The 22,232-nt window shown below is 36.5% G+C and overlaps 1 protein-coding gene and 1 pseudogene across 12 annotated transcripts in view; both read left to right on the top strand.

The window, feature by feature from the left end:
- Positions 1 to 22,232, top strand: part of NAV3 (neuron navigator 3) — an 813,571-nt gene that overhangs the window by 699,001 nt on the left and 92,338 nt on the right. The gene's annotated exons all lie outside the window — the stretch shown is intronic.
- Positions 21,068 to 22,055, top strand: LOC123617999 (large ribosomal subunit protein uL11-like; annotated as a pseudogene).

The raw sequence follows: 22,232 nt of genomic DNA, 5'->3' as shown, positions 1-22,232 counted from the left end.
CTGTTTTGCAGAATACAAATAGTAGGAGTGATCTTCAATGCAGAAATAATCATGAAAGTCAAGTGCATACTGCAGGTACAATCAGCTCTCTAATTAGCTCAAACTTGTTTGTCTAATGACTTTATTTAGCTGAGCACATGCACACAACAATAACAAAGAGGCTCATGCAAAATCCTGTCAACCATGGGCAATTTAGTCCTCGCAAATGCAGTCTGGTGCATTTCAGAGATTGCATCCACATGACAGGTGAGCAGGTAAAAAGAGGAAAAGCAATAAGGCAGGAAATAGAGAAGTCAGAATTAGATTGCTTTTCCTTAGGAGAAAAACCTATCAAGCTACAGAAGTCTTTGATATGTGTTTACATTCAGTTATTTACATTGTTTTAATGTCTCTAATATCTTATGAACTGTATAACATTATAATATGTTAAGAGAGAGTGAAGGTTGGTTTTTCAGACTCCCAGGAATGCTCTTTTCTTGAAAGAATCTCTGTTGGTCAGAGCCAGCAGACACTGTTACTTATGCCTTTTATGATTCTTCATGAGTAGGTGCAACTAATGAGCCTGTTAGTTCATCTGCACGAGGTTCATGCAGATGCACAGCTTCGGGCCCCAAGGTGGTGACTGCAAACCTTGACAGTGTGTGGATGGCAGCGGATGAGTAGGAGAAACGCTCTTTGTCCCTGATCACCTCTCCACTTATGTCGTCTGTCTATCTTGCTGGCAGTCTCTTGCTCACTGTCAACCTTCATTTACTCTCCTTGTCTCTTGCCTCTTTCTCTTTCAAAACCCTGACCTACACCTTTTTATCCACCTGGGAAATCTGATAGGGGCAGATCTAGAGGTGGGAGAGAGGCTTTTCTGATGCTGTTCTTCCTCTGTGGAAATAATGTTGCTCCCAGTCCCAAGAGAAGGGCCACCAGTTACCCTCCTCAGAGTCGGGCATCCCAAGTGCTCAGCCCTCCACGTTCACCAGTCCCTCTTCTTGATAACCTCTGCTGTGTATTTCTGCCTCTGACCTCCCCACAAAGATGACTTTTCATTTTAAAATGCTGAACTTTGTAATGACAAGAATGCTAATTTGTTGTTTCCCTGGGTGCTTTTTAATTTATCTCACTCCCTGGCATATGCACATTTTCATCTATCAACATCCGGGCTGTTGAATTGTTTTACCGTCATTATTTTGTCAAATTAATAACCAATTTTGAAAATATTTGTGCACAAGTTTTAAAGGGAAACATGTTCTCTCAGGTTAGTTAACTTTTTTCTGCTACATTTTAACTTGAGGGTGATAAGTTACACATTGAATACTTTAGACTTGCTCTGTGTGATTTCTGTTCATCTAGTATTAAATGAAAGCATTGTGCAATATAGTTCTTCTACCATTAACGTTTTAACAGAAGGCGGTTGATTTACAGACTGTACTGTTACATGCATCAGACTTTTGACGATATACACTTAATAGGATAATTCAGTTTCTCCCTCATAGTTATACCCCCACAGCTGTATAGTTCTGTAAATCCTCCTTCTGCAAACTCCATTCTCCATACCTTCCCAGTACCTGAAACCCTTTCACGTTGCTTCTTAGAATTCAAAACCACTGTCAGCTAAATTGCCTCTGTCACTCATCTCTTCTTGAGTCACACCTTCACCTTTTTTTCACTGTAAGCCACCTCTCCCTCCAGCTTCTGATTTCCATGTAGTTCTTCCCCCAGGAACCTCCTACTACTGGAGCAGGATGTAGGTAACCACTCCCTCCTCCTTTCTATAAGTTTTGAAGCCCCTACCATCAATCTAGACCCCCTGCTGCCCCTTCTTGGTGTCTCATTCCAAGAACCTTAAGCCACTTTCCCCTAGTTATTCTAGATGTTAACTCATTTTTTGTCACTTTCTCTACCAATCATCATCCATTATCATGTCAGTGTCTGCATACAGTTTCCAAAAGCCTCACTTCTCAGGACCCTGACACCTTACCTCATAGGGATTTTGCCCTCCATTCTGTGTGAGCCATGTGTTCCCACTCTCACATCCTACAACTTGTTAGAAACATCTTCACCCTCTCCATTGGAACAAGCTTGAACATCATAGCAATCCCTCTGACTTCTCCACTTTACTCCTTTTATTATCCCAGCTCCAAGAATAATACAATTCTATGGGAATCTTCAGTTCCTTAATCCAAACTTGTCAGAATCCCATACCTACATTGTGCCCTCAGAGTCATCTTTGGGCAAGTTAGATTCCATGATCCCTTTTAAAAATCGCTTTATGGGCCACAGATATCCCTTCTACTCCACTGCCCTCTTCTCCCTTTGCTTATTTTACTAGCAAAACTTCCACCTTTAGTTGAACCCAACATTTCATCTGTTCTGCATCTGCCCAGCTGAATGTGGCAAGAAAATTTAAAAAGGCATGCAGACTAATTTCATAGCAAATGCATGACTAGTAATCTCAGCTGGACTCCCAACGTGCCCAGGAATCCTGCCTTTCCCTGGTTTACTCACTCTTCTGTTCACTTAACAAATAATTCACACCTATTCTTTCTCCTCATACTTCTAATCTTTCCTTCCCATTCTGACTCCCAGTCAGCATGCCTACCATTTCCCTGAGAAAACGGAAGCAATTCAAATACAATCCTTATCATCCTAGCTCCTTCCTTATTTACAGCTCACTTATATCATTTCCTATTACTCTGTAAGAACTGTCTCTGCTACTGAACAGAGCCAAACACTCCAGTTAGGTACTGGATTCCATCCCCTATCTTTGTTCAGACTTTTAGCTCCATTATTTCTATGCTGCCTGCATCTTCAGTATTTTTGTGTGTTTGTTTCCACTGGGTTATTCCTATCAGCACACAGACATGTTGACATAGCTCTCTCGCCATAAACACAGTAAGACAAAACCCTCTCCCCAAATTCCATTATTCCTTTGAGCCACTGCCCTCTTTCTCTGATCTTCTTTGCACCTTGAAAAATATTTTTCTTTTTTTTTTTTTTAATTCCCTTGCTATCTCATTATCTCTCTTCCTGTTGTCTCTTGACTCTGCTCTTCCAAATCTTTTCTTACTGAGGTAATGAATGACTTTCTTTTTAGGGTTAACAATGACTTTCATTGACATCAGATACATGTTGCTAAATACCAGTAGTCAATTCCCATATCTCTTCTGGCTTGAACTATCAACACTTTTTGATAAATTGATTAGTTAGTCTTCTGTGAGGCCTTTCCTCCCCCTGCCCCTTGGAGGATCCTTTATGATGTTTGAATAAGGGATTAAAGTTCACTCGACAAAGAGCATCTTGACAGACCAGAAGCTAGAGAAAAAGACAGGCATGACGGGATGGTAAAGATCAATGTAATTAGGATAGTGAGGGTGTGAAAATAGAGAAGAGGATAGAAGATACCTCACAAATGTAGAACTCATGGAAATTGCAGTGGATTTGATGTCAAGGTGAAAGTAAAACAAAAATGTGTATTTGCCATTACAAGAAATAATCTCCTAATACCAGTGGCTTACAATAACCAGTATTTATTCCCTGTGTACAAAACATACCACAGCTATGGCTTGACTACTATGGCTTGGCTTGGCTTGGCTTTTTTTTTTTTTTTTTTTTTTTTCTCATTCCTAAACCCAGGCTGAAGGGGTAGCCCCTATTTGGGATACCTTTGCTTAAGAGAGAAAGGAAGAACAAGAAAGCCAGTAGAAACTTGTACTACTTAAAGGCTGTGGTACATGTCATATCTACTGAAATTCCATTGACCGAAGAACATACCATGGCCAAGGTCAAAGTCAGTGAGATAGACATGTATGAGCCACAAAAAGAGAAGGGAGATAAAATATCCATGAACAATAATACCATTTACTAGTGGGGTAATTCAAACTACTAGTTTCTGTCCTCCTAAGCGATTGTGGAAAGGATGAGTAGAAATAGAAGATCTAGTAGAAAGGATGGATTTGAGAAGGACAAAAATGAATTCAGTAAGAAACATATTTTGTGTGGGCTGAACATCCAGGAGCAGATGTCAGACAGGCAGTTTGAAATGGAAAACTGGCACTTAGGGAAAAGGTCAGGGCTGGAGATTTTGAACAGAGCCAAGAACAGATCATTTGGAAACACCTACATTTTGGCAAAAGGAAGTGAAGGATTTAACTCTAAGAAATAGAGTAGCTTGTTCCCAAGTGACAAAAATCCAAGCTCAAAGTAAAATGCATCCTGATAGAAGTGTGGATTGGTGATCTACAATTAACTGACCTAGACTCACTCAGCAAGTAGGTTCTGAGTTTTGTGAATTTATCACAGAGACAATATGGCATAGAAATTAGACACATAAACTCAGGAGTTCAAGATATGGGTTTACCACTCAAGCATTTTGTAACTCGTTCAGTTTGGGCAAATTAACTTCACTTCCCTAAACCTGTCCTCGGCAAAATGGTAACAATACCATTTACCTTCTAGGATTGTTGAGAAGCTTAAATGAGATTGTGCTTGCAAAATGATGAGATAGCTCCTGACTTATTTGAAATATTGAACTGGTAATAGTAATACTGCTAACAAAATTGCAAAGAGAAAACATTAACATTAGCTTTATTTACCTTTGCTTTTCTTGAAGTCTTTTCCTGTAGCATTTTTTTTACGTACATGTGTTAAAATTTCTTTTGACAACAAGAATGCCTAGGATATGTCGTATTAGCCCATTCTATGAAAAAATGCAAGTGAGATTAAATTCAATTGTAAGACGCATGCAGCACTTTGAGTAATAACGTTTATTTTTAGGTTCTTTGCGCCCAAATGCTCACTTCTAGTTCCTTGCAAGACTATGGCTATGCCCTGTGCATATTTACTGCTACCAGTATTTTTATCACATTGAACCTATGAAAGGCTATTTGGACAGTGTTAGTACTTAAGCTCTTATGCTTAATTAGAAGTCATATGGTAATGAAAAAATTGGGAGGCATGGAACATTGCTGGAGGACTCTTCCATTTAGCTTGAAGAAATAAATGAAGCAACTCTTGAAAGCTGGCTAGAATTAAAAACTTGGAAAGGTGTATCTATTACTGTCAGCCCCCTTGTGGTCCAGATTCACCTTGCGTTTCATTCTGTACGGTCCCTTCTTTCTGTTGAGGTATGAATTCCACTGGGATCTATCTGTGGGTTGGGGTTATCGTGGTTTCATTGGCCATCTTTCATATTAGTGAAAATAATTAAATCCTCTTTAATGAAGAAGATCCCCTTTATGACATTCACACTTTTTCCTATTTTTGAATTAACTGCCTATGAAGTCTTAACAGTTGTCAGTGGAACAATATGTATTCTAGGGCCTGTAACCCAGATTGCTCTTTTATACTATCCTGTGGTTTTCCTGTGAAATGATTTTCAGTATTTATTTTTTCTAAGCACTGCTGGCCATTTGTTCGACTGCAGGGCTAATTAAAACCCAGACTCCCATATGAGGCTTACAGATGTTACAGAATTAAAGGAAATTAGCTTCAGGTCTGGCAGTGATTTTCTAAAAATGGTTCTGTTGATCTCAGTGAAATCGAGGATTTCTTTGCTAAGCTGCCAAGATACATAAATCTTCTATGAGAGCTGATTTTGTAACAGACCTTGACATCTATGATCTAATTCTGGAAATCAAACTTTCAACTGAAAATCAACAGCCTCAGGGAGGATTGAAGTTTGTACTGGTATCCACATGTGTATTCTGTCTAGTATTGTGTAGATGAGTTTGGAAGTTTTTGTTATATTCAGAAGGAATCCAAAAGAATCTATACGTTATCAATGTAACCTCCCTGTCCCAAATTGCAATTCACAGCCAAGAAATGGGTATTTAGAAGATGGAGTTGTGACCTGGGTAGGATTTAAAGTGCAGTTTTATATTGTTTTACTTCTTTTTTTTAATTTAATGACAGCAGTGTTGGTGGGTGGTAAAGTAATCTAGCAATGGTCAAGTAGATTTATCATTAAGTATTAGGTCTCACTTTCTTGTCTGCTTCTAGAAAGAATAGTTTATAAAATGCAACCTCTAAACTGAATTGTTCTCTTTTAAATGTTTTCCCTATACATTATGCAAAGACTGTTTTAGAATTAAAATAGCCAGCTAATTATTCTTGTAGTCTTAGAGCGACTTTATATTTAATTAAGGATGTATTTGCCCTAGTTTTGCATATGAACTCCTAATAGAAGATCAATTTGAATATTCACTTGTAGATCAACATGATTAATATGAACTATTATTTTTTATTGAAGAAGCAATATGGCATCTTAGGAAGCTTTTGCTAAACAGAAAAAATTCCCACCTCTTGTCTAAACACAGTTGATGTTACCATTTTTCTTTTCCAGTCTTTTTTCGTATGCATATTTGTATCTACCTACTTGCTAACATGTAAGATTCATTTAGTTTTATATGCTGCTTACTCACTTAACATATAAGCTTCTTTTGTTGATACTTAGCAATGATCTTTATTTTTACAGCCATGCAATTCATGTTATATATAAAATACATTAAAATCAATCAGTGATTCTGAGATGCTTATGAAGAAAAATAAATCTATATATATATAGCATATTATAAACAAAATATGATGGGATAAAATATAAAATTCATTCAAACACTGTCTTTTCTCTCCAAAAATCTTTCCAGCAAAGAATAAAATACTATTATTATAGAATGTGTGAATGGATTATCACTACAAACAATATTATCTCAACTAGGCAAACAAAGAGGGGAGACCCAATGATCAAATTACCTTTGCAATTTTTATTTTAAAGTTCAGTGCTGTGTGTGAAATGCACTGTCAAGCAAAACTACAGGCGGTGCTCAGTGTCCTCTCTAGAAGAGAAAATCAAAAGTTCTTCATCCCATTTCTTTCTTTTTTTGTTCTCCTCTCAAAAGAGAAACTCAGGAAGCAATAAAATAAGCCCTCTTATCCAGAACTCTGCATAGATGCGACTGCCCTTGCAAACTCTGCAACTCTCTAGGTCTTGCTTCTCCTAGGCGGCAACTGCTTGCTTTTACAGGGGTCCCTGGAGGATTTGAAGGTGGGGTGGCTCCCCAGAATCTGAGCCCATGAGCTGGAAGATGGCTGTGTGTCCCAGATCACCACATGGCGGAATCCAAGACAGACACGCTATACTAGCAGAGATGGGCTCCAAGAAAACATTTATCTTATAACCCCCAAACAGCTTCTCTTATTGGCATTTGGATTAAGTGTTTTAGCTTTTGACCTTTCATAAGAAACTGTGTAGTTCATAATTAGGAACTGTGCTTTGATCTCTTAGAACTTGAGATTATGAATGCATTCTATTCCTCATACATTTTGAGATGAGCATGATAGATAGCATGTTTGTGTGTTGCACTCTCTTTGCAAATATGGCAGGTCTGGTCATTTAAATTTGTGATTTGGTCAACTAGCTTATTCTTCTTCCACTACCACTCTCTTCCCCCACCCCTCCCCCCAAAAACCCTTACAGAGTTCAACCTGTTTATAAGCTCAGATTTCTTCCCTCTGAGGTTTAATTCAGGCGGACAGATTAAGCTAATATAGGGGTAATATATTGGAAAGAGATAAATGCTAAACCATATGGGGAGGCCACAATTATTAGTAAAATATTCAGCTGAACATGTTAGCATAGCTGACAAACTCCAATTTTATTTAGCATATTAAAAGAACCAAGGCACTTGGCCTTGGTTAAACAGTCATACTGGCGTTGCTGATTTGTCAAAAAATAAGCTATAAATATCCAGAGTACTTAGCCTTTTCAAAGATATACTACATTTGGTTTTCCAAAAGTTTCCTTTCTCTAGTTTCCTTCACTTACTTTTAAGATGAAATAAGCTTCATCTCAGTTGTTTTATAAGCTTAGATAATGGTTTTTAGGTTTAGCATGGTGAATGGCTTTTGAAATTTTAATCCCCTTTGAATGCACAGTTAGTGATAGGCTCAAGAGTGCAAATTAGGACTCGAGTTATGAGGAGAGATACTCGTTTTATGGGAAGCTGGTTCCCTTCTCCTTCCTCGCTATATGTAGGTTGGTACATGTGGTCACCAGTATGTGTCCATCCTACTTGGCAAAACTTGCATAGCCATTTTATGAGTCTAACTCATTTAATAAAAAATAATTTCAGATCCCAAATGCTTCAGTGTATCTATCTAACCTTCACCTCCCATTCTTCTTTAGCTTTGGCCTTGATTTCCTGCCTGACCAGGATCTTCAGTCTCTCTGCGCCTCTGCTCTATCTTCAATATCTATTGAAAATTACCCATCTCTCAAACTCTGGTTTAAGTTCTCTACCTTCTGCTTTGCACTGCTTGACTTTTATGTGATTTTGTTTACTTATTTTATGAATTCAACTCTATCACCTTTTTGCAAAATCAGAATCATTATCTAGATGTTTCCTTCTCTTGGATCTCCATGGTCTCCATATCAAGCAGTGACTACTGTACTGTATACACAGGCCCCTCCAAAAAATATTTTGGAAGTTGAATTCAATTGCAAGTGTTCCTACATCCATATGTCTTTAGTTTCAGTACCGCAAATAAATGTGGATGGTATAATATTAAGCAATGGAAAATTCAAAGGTGTTAAGAAATTTATCCAAGATTCTAATTTAAGCTTATCTGAATTTTAACATTCTGCTACTAACGGCAACCACATTGCCTGAAGATGCCTGTTAGATCTCACTACAGGAACTGTGCCTTCAGTGATCTCTAACTGTTAGATTAATATAAAGTATATGATGAGTGAGCTTTCTGGAATATTTTCCAATGATCTTGACACTATTGACATTAAATAGAGCTTTGTTGTCAGTCTATTGTGAACTTCATTACATAGTAACCCTGGGCACTTCTTTTATAGTTCTTCTTAAAATTACCACTACATATGTTTTTAAATTTTGTCCAAAACAAAAACTGCTGTGGTTGATACCCCTGATCACTGTCTTTATGACATATCTTTAAAATGATAAAGAAGATTCTTTAATAATTGCTTTCACATTTCTAAAACTCATTGATTTCAGAGATGAAAGTTAAAAAGATGTGAAAATATCTCTTCATGGGATCCATCCTTTCACTTCCAAACTCTCACAATAAGAGTGAAAGATAAATGGTATCTTGGCAAGTGTCGGAGCTGGTTCTGTGTTTTGTGTGGAGGTGTGTGTGACTGTGAACATATCCAAAGAAATACTAATTTAGCTTTTTACTCAAGTGGCTATTATATTGTAAACTGACATAATATAATTGAAGTGTGCAGTTTACATTTTAAGATGCCTTTTGAAATACAGCAGATTACTAACCTAGCTAATTAAAGAGCGCCTTCCTGAGAAATGTGCTTGAAGTGTTACAGATCATAGAAATAATACCCAGTGATCCTTATTGATGTTTTGATATATAAAAGTTCATCTGAAGTTATAACCTTAATTTGTAAACAATGTTAGCTTCAGAAGAAGATTCCTATAGGTTCTTTGGAGATGCATTTTTGGCCCTTTCTTGTTAAAATGCATTTCTCTGATTAATTTTGATAGCTTTTAAATTGTTGAAAAGTAGTAATTCAGAGATGATCCTATGATAGTCCCCATCACTTAGCAGGTTCAACAGATGAAAAACTTAACTCAAAATGTTAAGTGAAAACAGTGTTTAATTTTAATTAGAGTCTTGCAAGTCATTCATCTGCTCATTGGCTGTATTTCTTATTATTCCTCCTTTTCTTCCTTTTTGAGTTTTCCTTTTAAAACCTGGACAAAATACAAAGAATCAGTATTTTGCTTAGTCCATTCTCAAAATACCACTTCCTTATTCTAAGTTAAAGAGCAGTCATAAGGTAAGAAAGAAAATGGTAATTTAATTTTCTTAATATTTTTCAGCCTGCAACATTCATTCATTATTATTCCAGCAAATATCCAAACCTAATATATACAAAACACTGGGGATATAATAAAGCAGGGCACAGATTCCAAATTGCCTGGGTTTTTGCCAAATTTCTTGAATTTGTCGAAAGTTCACATTCATCTTCAAGGCTATTTTAAGTAACATTGCAAATCGGTATCTGTGTAAATTGGAAGTCAGGGAGGCATGGAGAGGTCAATCCCATATGAAATAGTTGGCTTATACTGAGGGACTGTTATAGTGTATGAAATAATACATCTTTACACACGTGCTCATGCTTGGTATCGTAATATTTTTCTAATGCTAGAGAAAACTCATTTCACCCTTTGAAAGTATTTATTATTTTCCTAATTGTTTCATCCATTTTCACTTGGGCCTTAAACCATTCTAGGGAGAGCAGACATTTTGTTTCTTCCTGTTACATAGCACAGAGTAAGATATATATTTGGCTTTCATATACTGATTAAGTTTTAGCTGGTTAGTTGGTCAAATCCCCAGAGAAACTTGTCAAGTCATGTCTACTTCCCACAGTTAATTTCCATTTGGTCAAACCCCAGGGGCCTGGATTTTGCTCCTTTCATCTTTCTAGACTGAGTAAGCACCTAGAAAATCCTTGGAGGATGAATGAATAAATGAAAGTAGAAATTATTTCATAAACAATAAGTATGATTCATTGAATAGCATTTTCACGTTTCTGTGGCTAAATCTATGACTGCCTATTGTGGGAACAAACACATTCAGGGGTAGGTTTAACATAATGCATTCTTAGTTTTCTGTTGTTTGACTAAAAATAAGCTAAAATTCAGGTTCTCAGTTACAGATATTTACCCATCTATCTTTTCTATGCATCCTATCTGCTTATTGAGAACACAATCTAATTTTTTTTTATTATTTTATAACAGCAGTTAGTATGAAGCCTGGAATATAGAAGGTGTTCAGTAAACCAAGAATGGAATAAAAGAACAGAGGAGGCATTTTATGTTTTGATTAAGAAATTGGAAGTACTCTTAAATCTCATGGTATATGAAGGTGTGATGGAAGTAATACAATAAATCCAAATATAATGTTTAGAAATAAAACACCCACCACTATGGTATGAAGATTTGCAGAGCACTGTGAAAGCTGTACTGACTGGAGGCCGTAAGTTCTCTGTGTCAGTTTGGCAAAACACAGGGACTCTAGGGATTAACAAAACAAAATAAAAAGCAGCAGAGCACTGAGCAGGAAAATAGATAAGCTTCTTCTTTCCCAGTAAACATTATTTCCTACCCCAAATTATCTTTCCTTTGGAAAAGGAGATATATTTATTCCAGAGCATATTCAAAAGACTGTTGTTTCCTGAGACGAGTCTTAAAAATAGTAACAGTTGTTTTATTTTATTTCTATCTATATTTTAAGGAGAAATTCTAAACCAATTTTAAATTCAATTGGAAGATCAGATGTTCATGCTATGTCCATTCATTTAAGAGTTTATCTAAAAACATTGTGAAGATAAATGTTGGTGAAGTCTTGAGCCAGGTGGGAATTTTCTTCTAATGCAGTGAGGCAGTCTGCTTGTCCTTTATCCCTGAAGCAGTCTGGAAAATATGAACTTCAAATGTATAACATTATGTCCAGGTTGTTAAGTAATGGGCTGTTTATTTTTCATTGAAGTGATTCAATGAATATAATGGTATAGCATTTCAATGAGAAGAAGGAAATTCCCCAAATCAAAAAACTGTATTTGAGAAAGTACCAACAATTAGTGAGACGATTGGAAATTACATATTTAAACTTTGAGGATGACATTAACCCTATCATATCACTGTGAACATCCTAAATCGTCTGATCCTTCAAGGTCATAATTATAACACTTTGTAAATATACAATTATAAATGTGTACTATTTTCATTATTGTTTTTAGAAATCCCCCAAGAATATGATGAAGAGTAAAGAAAAAGTATTTTTTTGTAATTACCAGATTATAAATCAGAAGCATGTAACACGTACAATGTCTTGCACATGAAATATATTTTACAAGTGTTTTTTTTTTCCTTTGGTGGGGGAAGGTAATTAGATTTATTTATTTATTTCTGGAGGAGGTACTGGGGACTGAACCCAGGACCTTATGCATGCTATGCATGCACTCTACCACTTGAGCTATACCCTCCCCTCCTTACAAGTGTTTCTTGATATGATACATACATAATTGTTGTGTTTCATACTGTGCATCTACTCTGTCAATACTTCAGTCCCAGAGAGCCTTGCAAGTTCAGGAGGCTCCAGAGGAAGATATTCTAGTTGCTGAAAGTGACTTCTATAAACTCCCTCGGTCGATTCAAACTCAAGTAATAAAGGAAGAGTATGGATAAAAGAAAATATGAATGCATATGTTTATAAACACAACTGAAGGATTCCTGATGTTCTTAATTCACTACTCCACTCAAAGAGCCCTGGCCCCAGGGCCGGCACAGATGGGAGAGTTCTGTTTGTGGTTCCCTTAGTCTTATTCCCACTTGACTTTTGTAGAGTGGGACAAGAAATGACTCTAGGAGATTTCTTTCATATATTTTGGCCCCTCAGTAAAACCTAGCTACTTCATATTGGGCTGAAGTGAAGAAATTGCGATGTGTCGTAATGAGGCTGAATGAGATCACCTAGGGAGTAAGTATGGTTTAAAAAAAAAAAAAAAAAGATTAGTGGAAAGACTTGGCTTAGGAATGCCAAAATCTGCATCTTTTGCCTCATGTGCATTCTTCCTGGACTCAAACCAGTCTTTTATGTGTTAACATATGAAAAGGAAAAAAATTAACCAAGTTGCTGCATTTTATTTTTCAGAAGTATTGTCTAAAAGACAAAGAGAGACTGAGGGCTTGTAATTTTTTTAGCTTTCTGAGAATGAAGTCCCCCAATCTTGTTTAAATCTATTGATATTGTAACCTATGATATTTGTACATATTTACAGAATTTATTATACATGTAACCAGAAATCTGTCCATAACTACCTTCAAGGAGATCACATCCCAGTGGAAAACATAGGTAAATGAAATAAGCAATATGGGTTTGGTGACAGAAGTGTGATAATGAGGATTATAAGTATTTGAATTGGATACTCACAGAATATAGAGGAAGGTTATTTAAGAACCTTGAGTGAAAAGATTTTTGAGAAGGGGTATAGTTTAACAGAAGACATTCATTCATAACAGTCTGGGAAGAATATATGTATAGAGAAATACACTAAAGAATGCTTGAATTCATGACATTGAGAGGACACTTTAGAAAGTTCAAGGTAGCCCCACATGGCTGTATGTAGAGAAGCAGTGTGAAACGAGGCCAAACACAAAGATCAGACCTTGAAGAGTCTTTGAATCATGCTAAGTTCTTGGTAATTTATTCTGGCCTTTTGGAGGATGTGTTGGAAACCCAGTCAGAGGCAGAGATAATAATTAGGAGATAGCAGTACTAGTCTCCTGGGAAGTGATGAAATCTTTAATTAAGACAATGACCATGAGGGTGAAGAGATGTAAATGGAGAGAATATAGATCAGGTTGAGCTTGGTGACCAACTGGATATAGGTTGAGGTTATCAAGATGGAGAAATCCAGGTTTTTGTCTTGGGCGAGTGTTCCATGTCAGTATTCAGGATGGTCATATATGATTACATAGGTTGTATGCTATCCAAGTACACACAGCTGAGTGACTGTGGAGCTAAACTCCAGACCACACTCTGCTTTCAAAGCCATGCTCCTTTGGAACTATAGAAAGATACTTGCTATGGAGGATTCTGACAGTCCTAGAAGTAACTCAGATGGAATATTGGAAATGCAGTAGATTTGGTTTAAACACTACTGAAAAAATTCATTTTCTGATCCTAACATTTTAACTCATATTGCCCTGAGAAGAGTATTCCATATATCTATCTTATTGCTGTAGCTCAGACAAGACAGTATTAAATCCACTATGTAGAAAAGAGAAATACAATTCTCAAGATCAGTCTCATGAATCGGCACCACAGAGGACACACCCCAACCACTTATCTGACTTCCTCCAAGCTCATAGACTAAAATCTAGTTCTCCTATCTTGAGAGGAGCCAGGAGTAACATCATAACCTGCATCCCAGACTGCCTGGAAAGGACTTGCTTTTCTCCACATCTTTACATCATTCTGTCAGTCAGACCTTTCTAGTTGCCCTCACCACATCCTGGGAAATTGACTTCTGCTCAAGTGATATAAATGCTCTCTATTTGAGATGAAAGACTGACCTGTTTGCTAAAAATTTTTTTTTTACGGAGTATCACATTTTTTCTCCTGTTTATGTTCTGAGCCTTTTGAACTCCTGTAAATCCACTAACTCCCAACTGTGCTGGGACTCAGTGACCTTGCTCTTGCTCCTGTTCTGCTCTGACTCCTTCTCTTTGAGTCTGCCCCAACTTCCCTTTGCCTGCCTGAGGTGAGAGATGGTCTGTTTACCAACCACTGTCTCATCTTTTAAGTGTCACCTTTTCTGAATCCTCCATTCCTGCTGGGTGGGACGAAAGATAAATCTGCTCGTATTTTATGATCCAGGGTTAGCAACGAGAATCTATGGACTGAAATCTTCATCCGAAAGGAAACAGACATCAAATAGAAGTTACTAAGCAGGGCTCAGAAACACAGAGACCAGGGTGTAGGAAGTGAGAGAGTAGGCTAGGAGCAGCTGGTAATGTTTCAGACCTGGACATGGTTTAAGAAAAGCATCAGCGATGAGTTGGTGCCTGGGAACTCTCAGGAGATGGAGACACCTGTCCAGGGTCCTGTTGTCGCCACAGCCTTGCTTTTAAGGTCCTTTTCCTGTCAAGGCAATTCCTGTCATTCTTGTACTTTTTGTTCTTCTATACCCATGCATTCGACACAAGGAGACAGCGGTTGGCTGTTAGTGATGGGAAATAAAAACGGCCATTTTGAAAGTGAGCCAGGCAGATCTGCTGCAAGTTTTCATTGTTACTGCTGCCATCTGTTGTCCTTCAGTGCTGGGATGTGAATTTCCTGGCAAACGTCTCTCTAATTCTGAACTATCTTTTACCCCTTCTTAAAGATACTCACTCACTGGAGTGGCTTTTAAAGGAATGTTCTTTTCCAAGGCAGCGTTCTGAACGTTTTCAGATGGAAGAATCAGGAGTGTTTTTATGTAACATATCTTATGTATCTCAGAGCAAAAATATTTCTTCATTGTTAATAGTATTTCTCTCTTAAAAATATTTTATTGAATTCTTATTACTTGAAGGTATGCTATTTCAAGCAAGATAATACAAAACAGATTTCTGTTTTCAACCTTGTTTGTGGCTAGGTCTGTAGCTAAATTGTTGGGTTTTATCTAAGTTCTTTTACTTCCACTACGTTTCTCTTTTCACTCAACCTTGGAATTATAGTAACTTGGAGGCTTCTGTTCTTATGAAAGAAATAGCTAATGCCAAAAGTATTTCAAGTGATAAAGGGGGTTTTTGAGAGGAGAGAGAATTTATCTGAGTAATAGTAGTTATTAGTAATATATTAGTAATAATAGTTGATTAAGTAAACTGCCTATAACTGAGTGTTCAGATATTGAAAATTAAGTGTGAATTTCCAAAAGTGAGAATTCCACATTTTCTACATTAGAGCAAAATTTACATCTCTACAATATCTTATTGATTTCTGTATTCTCAGTATCTGCCATAATGATACCATTCAATAAATGTTTCATGCACTAATCAGTGAATAAAGCTATGCATGGTAATAATTTTTAGAATAATAGCTAATTACTGTAATTTTGAGAAGTTTTTTTCAAAGGCTTGAATTTTATTTAAATATATTTTTTAAGTTGTAGTCTTTAGTCTTAAAAAAAAAAAAAAAAAAACCCTGAACCTCACTGTAATAGAACAGTTTTCAGTATCACTGCAATAAAAAGTAGGTTAGTGGAGCACATCTGATGATCATTTAAAAAATAGTGTATATTAAGACTTAAAGTGAACCATAATAATAAACAGAAAAGAATAGTTATCAATAAATGATCTCTATGAAATTCACTAGCTGTTTGTTAAGAAAAATAGTTTCTTACTTTATCATAACAGTGGAATATAAAAAGAAAGGAGGAAAAATCAAATTATATGTGCAAAATTTCCTGGGAGAAAATGTAGAAGAAAAGACCAAAGATTGATCTTTTTGAACCCTATACATTAAAAATGTAATTAGTAAAAGTGAAAACCAAGAAATAGATTGGGAAAATATATGAAACAATTTTAATATGTAAAAATCTAATACAAACAAGTTATTTAAACTCTATTAGAAAATTATGCAAAGGACATAGCTTATGGGTATAAACATAGCTAATAAACCTATAGAAAAAAATGTAATCTCACTTTCAATTTGATCAGTTTAATTAAAACTATAGTAAGCAAGTATTTCACATTTCAAAATGTTTGAATTACTGACGGAAGCCACATACCTGAAAGTATCCAAGGTTTTCTAAGATTGGTACTCAGATGACTGGCAGGAGTATAAAGGGATGTGTTCTTTAATTTTTATATTGTATCTGCTGTGTATCAAATGTTCATATCTTGTGAATCACAAATTCTCTTTATAGGCATTTATCCTAAGAAAATAATCGCAAATGTAACCTGAATATTTATGTGCAAACTATTCATTGCAGTATTATTTAAAACAATAAGAAAATCGTAAAGTATTTCATATATCCGAAAACAGAAATGGTAAAATATATAATAATTTATATATTATCATGTCAAAGAAATTTTAAGGATATTAAAAATCATTATAAAATAATACAAAATAAATGAATAAGGTACCAGCAGATATACAATATGGCATAATCAGCAAGGTCTCAACCAGGTAAATTTACATATATATGTGTAGTACCTCCAGAAAATGACTGGACAGAAATCACAAAATGTTACTGGTGACTACCTCTAGGGAGAATTACAGATGAATTACTTTGTCTCTTTTATATATTTCTGGACTTGCAAGTTTTCAACAATGAACACATGTTGGTTTTTTAATTAATATAAGATATAAAAGACACCAGATGGACCGTAATGAATCCAGAGTTAGCTTTCATATGAGTTATATGTTATATTCTCAGCTTATCGCTAATAGAAAACCTTTAAATAAACTTGTACATATATCAACCATATTACAGCATCTTGAAAATGGGCTTTGAAATAAACTAGCAAGACTATAATAAGCATCGTCCCAGTAATCTGTTTCAGCAAAATAAATTTCAATAAGATTATTTTATCTCTTGTGATCAGCCCATGTAACAATAGAAACAAAAGTAGATGTTTCTTATCTGCCTCAGATATCATTAAAACATAAAAATCTGCCTGACCGCATAAATTCATTTCAAGCTAACATCATTCATCACATTTAACCAAATCTACCTAGGGCTTTCTTTTATAAAGAACAAGAGATTTTTATCTTTTGTTTCTCTTACCCTGACTGATGCCACGACAGAATAACTAAATAGTCATTATTTGGTTTCTAGAGAAAAGAAAAAGGAATGAGAAGGTCAGTGCATAGAGGTTATTGATTGCTCTTAACCCAAAACCCACACACTATTAATGGCAGTCTCTATAAATATTTCACAGATAAATATATAGCATTCTATGTACACTAAAAATAATGACAATGGAAAGACTTTAAACCTTATGTTTACATGAAGTGCCAGTTTTGTCAAGAGTTATACACGTAAACTTTGATATAGTAATCTCATAGAAGTTTCTCATAATATAGAAAAATGGTGGTACTGCGTACAAACAGAACTTAGAATTAAAATTATGTTGTGTGTCCTGTTGATGAATTCTTTACTTTCCAAAATTTGTTCATGCCTCTATTGACAGTAGAAACTACACAAGAAATCTAGATTCTCTTTTTTTTCTCTTTTACCACATTCCAACTACAAGAAAAACTTCTGTATTCTATCCTGCCTACTCACTGAATTCTTCTGACACCAAATGTTTGGGGTTTTCCCCCCACACTAAACAATTCTTCAACACAGCTGAATGTCCTTTAATTCAGTTTAGCTCAATGCTGTCACTGTATACTTGGAGTCTGCATCAGATCTCATAAAATTAAGGACTCAGTCCCATTACACTGCCCCCCAGTTTAGGTGCTAATTGCAAATCCAGGCCTCCAGTTCCCATGACCCCCTTCACAGGTTCAGTAATTTGCTAGAATGGCTCACAAAACTCAGGGAAACATTTACTTTATTTGCTGGTTTATTATAAAGATATGACAAAGGATACAGCCAGTTAAGAGTTAACCTAGGGCAAGGTATAGAGAAGTGACTTGGAACATCCAAGCCCTCTCTTGGGGTGCCACCCTCCCAGCACCTCCATGTGTTTACCAGTCTGGAAGCTCTCTGAACCCCATAATCTGTGGTGGGGTTTTTTTTGTTTTTTTTTTTTTTTTGAAGGCTTCATCACGTCGGCGTGATACAGTAACTCAATCTTCGGCCTCTCTCCCTCCCAGAGGATGGAGATGTGCTGGGGTAAATCAATAAATGATCTACTCTTACACAGTCGCATACTGAGGGCTTTATCTGTGATACATTCACTCACTACAGCACGTAAATGTGCAAAGAGTTATAAATTGTGGTTAAAAAAAAAAAAAAAGATGACTGGGCTGGGCTGTCCAGGAGCCAACCAAGTGTTGCCTTATCAGAACAAAAGATGCTCCTATCCCCCAGGAAATTCCAAGGGATTTGGGAGGTCTGTGTTAGGAACTGGAATCAAAGACCAAATATTAGAGCAAAAGGTGATCCTAGCATGCCCATCACTCAAGAAATTATAAGAGTTTTAGGAACTCAGTATCAGGAACTGGGGGCAGAGACCAAATATGTTTCTCATTATCTCACATCAACCAACAGCAAATCCTGTCATTTCTACGTCCATCTATATCTTGAAACTGCCTTCTTTTAATGTACTTGTAAGCCCCTCCTCAGACACTGAAGGATGTTGCAATAGCCTCTCCCCTGAGCTTCCCACATCTACTCTCTCTTGCCTCTGAAATAGTCATAACACTAAAATAGTACTTTTTTAAACGTGTGTCTGCTCGTGGTATGTGACTGCTTAAAACGATGTGATGCATTTATATTGTACTTTTCAGGAGCTCTAATTTCTTAACATTGTCTAGACGATCCTTAAAGGGCTGGCCCCGCCTACCCTCCCAGTCTCAGAACTGACACTTTCCCTGACCTGCTGCTGTGCTCATCCCACTGCCCCTTGACCTTTGTTCCTCCTAGGTCTTCACACTAGCTGTCTTCCCTTCCTGTATTCCTGTCTTCTCCACCCCTTTCACAGATGGCTTTCCTTTACCCTTCAGTTGTCTACTTAATGACTGTTAAGTCATTTGTGACTGTGTAAGAGTAGATCATTTATTGATTTACCCCAGCACATCTCCATCCTCCTCAAAGAGGCCATTCTTTATTCACTCAGACTTAGTAGGTCCTTCTCATTGGTCTTTCCCCTCATATAATCGCATTGATTTTTTTAACCACAATTCATAATTATGTGCATATGTGTTAGAATGAGTGGATGAATCACCAATTAAGGCTGGAGTTTGTGACTGTAGGACTAGATCATTATTAATTTATTCCACAAACATTTAAGAACCTGTCATGGGCCAGATGCTGACCTGAACACTGAAACTACAAGAAAGAAGGCACTCTGCTCTCAACCACAATCCTGTGGCTGAACCCCCTTTGTAAGCAGATAAACTACAAGACTATGGAAGCAAACTCGCAGTAAATGCAGATATGGAGGCGTTAACACCTCCTCGGAAATCATGGAAGGATTCATAGAGGAAATGACCTTTCAACTGGATTCTAAACCAATTACTCAAACTCCACTGTTGCACAGTTAACGAGCAGTGAAAGGACAAAACACCTTTGAAAGTAGAAGGGAAGTTTTTTTTTTTTTTCAACTACAGTCAAAGCCATATTCATTTTATAGATTGAAAGGACTATTTTTAACATAAAATCATTTTTTGTATATTGATGTTGCTATATACTTAGGTTTTTCCAATTCTAAAGCCTCTTTTAATGACTTACTCTTTTTTCCTCGGTAATAAAATATTTTTCCGGGGAAATGCTGAATAAATCGTTGTTGAAATGACTCCATTGCTTTCTGTCAATGACCCTGAAGTAATGTAGAATTTACACTTCAGTGGTTACAGTGCTCAAACTTGGCAGGTAGTGTATTGTGTTTGCTGATAAAAAAAAAAAAATGTATGGCATAGGTCTAAGTGGTTTGTGCTCATTTAGTTTGGAGGAAAAGATCATTGACTTAACATATTGGTACCAAAGCCTAGACAGTTGATTCTCAGTATTTTTTTAAAATATTAATTGCAAAGGTGATTACATCTAAATAATATTTGTAAAGACACCTCTATCTCCTTATGTGTATTATTTAAATTGGCATAAACAATGGAAATGGAAAACAAAGCTACCCTGGAATGTGATAGGATTTTTTTAAAGTGGTGCATTAATTTTCTTAGGCAAATGTTATTTACTTTTCCCTTAGAAACAGAAAGCAGCACATCCGGAAGTTTCTACCTGTAGTCTTATGGACAGCTATGGAGGCTTCATTTTTCTTTTCATGAAATAATTATTTGCCTTAAGAAATATTTAGTAAAATTCTTAGAACTTGTACTTTATCATGTATTAATATGTTTGCCAAGTTTTAGGTTGGGAGAGAACAGATTATTTTTCTCACTATGACTCTCAGATTTTTAACGTTGGCCTCTGACTTACCAATGAAATGTTAGGAGTTTGTAGCTCCTTTCCTTCCAGTCTCTAGATTTTTTTTTCTGAGTCTGCTACTTCACTTATACCTTAAAAAAATCCCCTGTTACAATAGACACTTGTGGAGTAAATGGAAATCCCCACACTCGTCTAAGAATCAGCTGTGTCTAAATATATCCAGTGTATCATCCTCTGTATGTGTTCAAAGTCCATAGGTCTCAAGTACTGGAATGAACAGTTTAATTACACTATCTACATTATTTCCTAAGGGCAAGCTCAACTCCAGAATTTGCATTGAAATTATATTTTAAAAATGTTGAATTTGCTTAACATTTTTAAACTTTCTATCATCTTAAAGTTCTTGAAATTGGAACCAAGGATAGATGAGCTTTAATTTAGAATTCAGAATGGGGGTGTTGTGGGAAAGCATTTAGGACTTGACTCAAGACCTGTCCAAAAATTCTAAGTCATCTCTAGAGACATAAATGGGAGTGACATCCACAAATCTAAAGCAGTGTAAAATCATCTATTCACGGTTGGTGAGATAGAGTCCAACTAGGCGATTACTGTCAGCCTTAAGAACTGGGTGGAGCTTTTGGCTTTTGGCTTGGAGGAGGCCAAGGTACAGCTTTCTTTCGTCATCCCAAATCTGGGTTCATCCAACACCAGCCTCCTCCCCCATGCTGCCAAAATGCAACCCCAACAAGATCAAAGTCATATACTTGAGATGCATTCATTGGTGGGGAGGTCTGTGCCACTTCTGCCCTGGCCCCCAGGATTGGCCCTCTGAGTCTGTCTCCAAAAATAATTGGTGATAACATCACTAAGGCAATTAGTGATTGGAAGGGTCTGAGGATTGCAGTGAAACTGACCATTCAGAACAGACAGACCCTGATTGAGGTGGTACCTTCTGCCTCTGCCCTGATCATCAAAGCCCTCAAGGAACCACCAGAGACAGAAAGAAGCATAAAAACATTAAGCACAGTGGAAACATCACTTTTTGATGAGATTGTCGACCTTGCCCAACAGATTCAGCACCAATCTTTAGCTAGAGAACTCTCTTGAAACATTAAAGAGATCCTGGGGATTGCCCAGTCTGTGCGCAGCCATGTTGATGGCCACCACCTTCACAACATCATAGATGACATCGAGAGTGATGAGGTGGAATGCCCAGCTAGTTAAGAACTACAAAGGAAAATGATTTAACAAAGGGTTATTTGACAACCAGTAGGGAAAAAAAAGAATTGGGTGGATATTACAAGGATCATGGTGAATGAAAGAATGAAGTCAGCTGGGACCCTGGGGGAAGATGTGATGCTGTTTGAATACAATGACAGACGTCAGAAACTTGGTCCCTAGTGCTCAGCAGCACTGGCCTAAGAACACTCAGATACTGACAAACGTTAAATATCCATAGTTACGTTTTCTAAATAACAGCACAACATATAATCAAATAATTCAAAAAGATACATGAACATTATTTATATGGCTATTTCTTATTTTTACTTTTAATAAAACAAGCTAATTAAATAATATATTGTTAAAAGTTTAGGACTAAGAAGGTGTTTTTTATAGAAATCAGATAGTATCACCTGAGTAGACAGCA

The sequence above is a fragment of the Camelus bactrianus genome, chromosome 12, assembly GCF_048773025.1.
Source record: "Camelus bactrianus isolate YW-2024 breed Bactrian camel chromosome 12, ASM4877302v1, whole genome shotgun sequence".
Lineage (NCBI taxonomy): Eukaryota > Metazoa > Chordata > Mammalia > Artiodactyla > Camelidae > Camelus > Camelus bactrianus.
The sequence above is the reverse complement of the archived record's forward strand: the minus strand, read 5'-3'. Positions and strand labels throughout refer to the sequence as shown.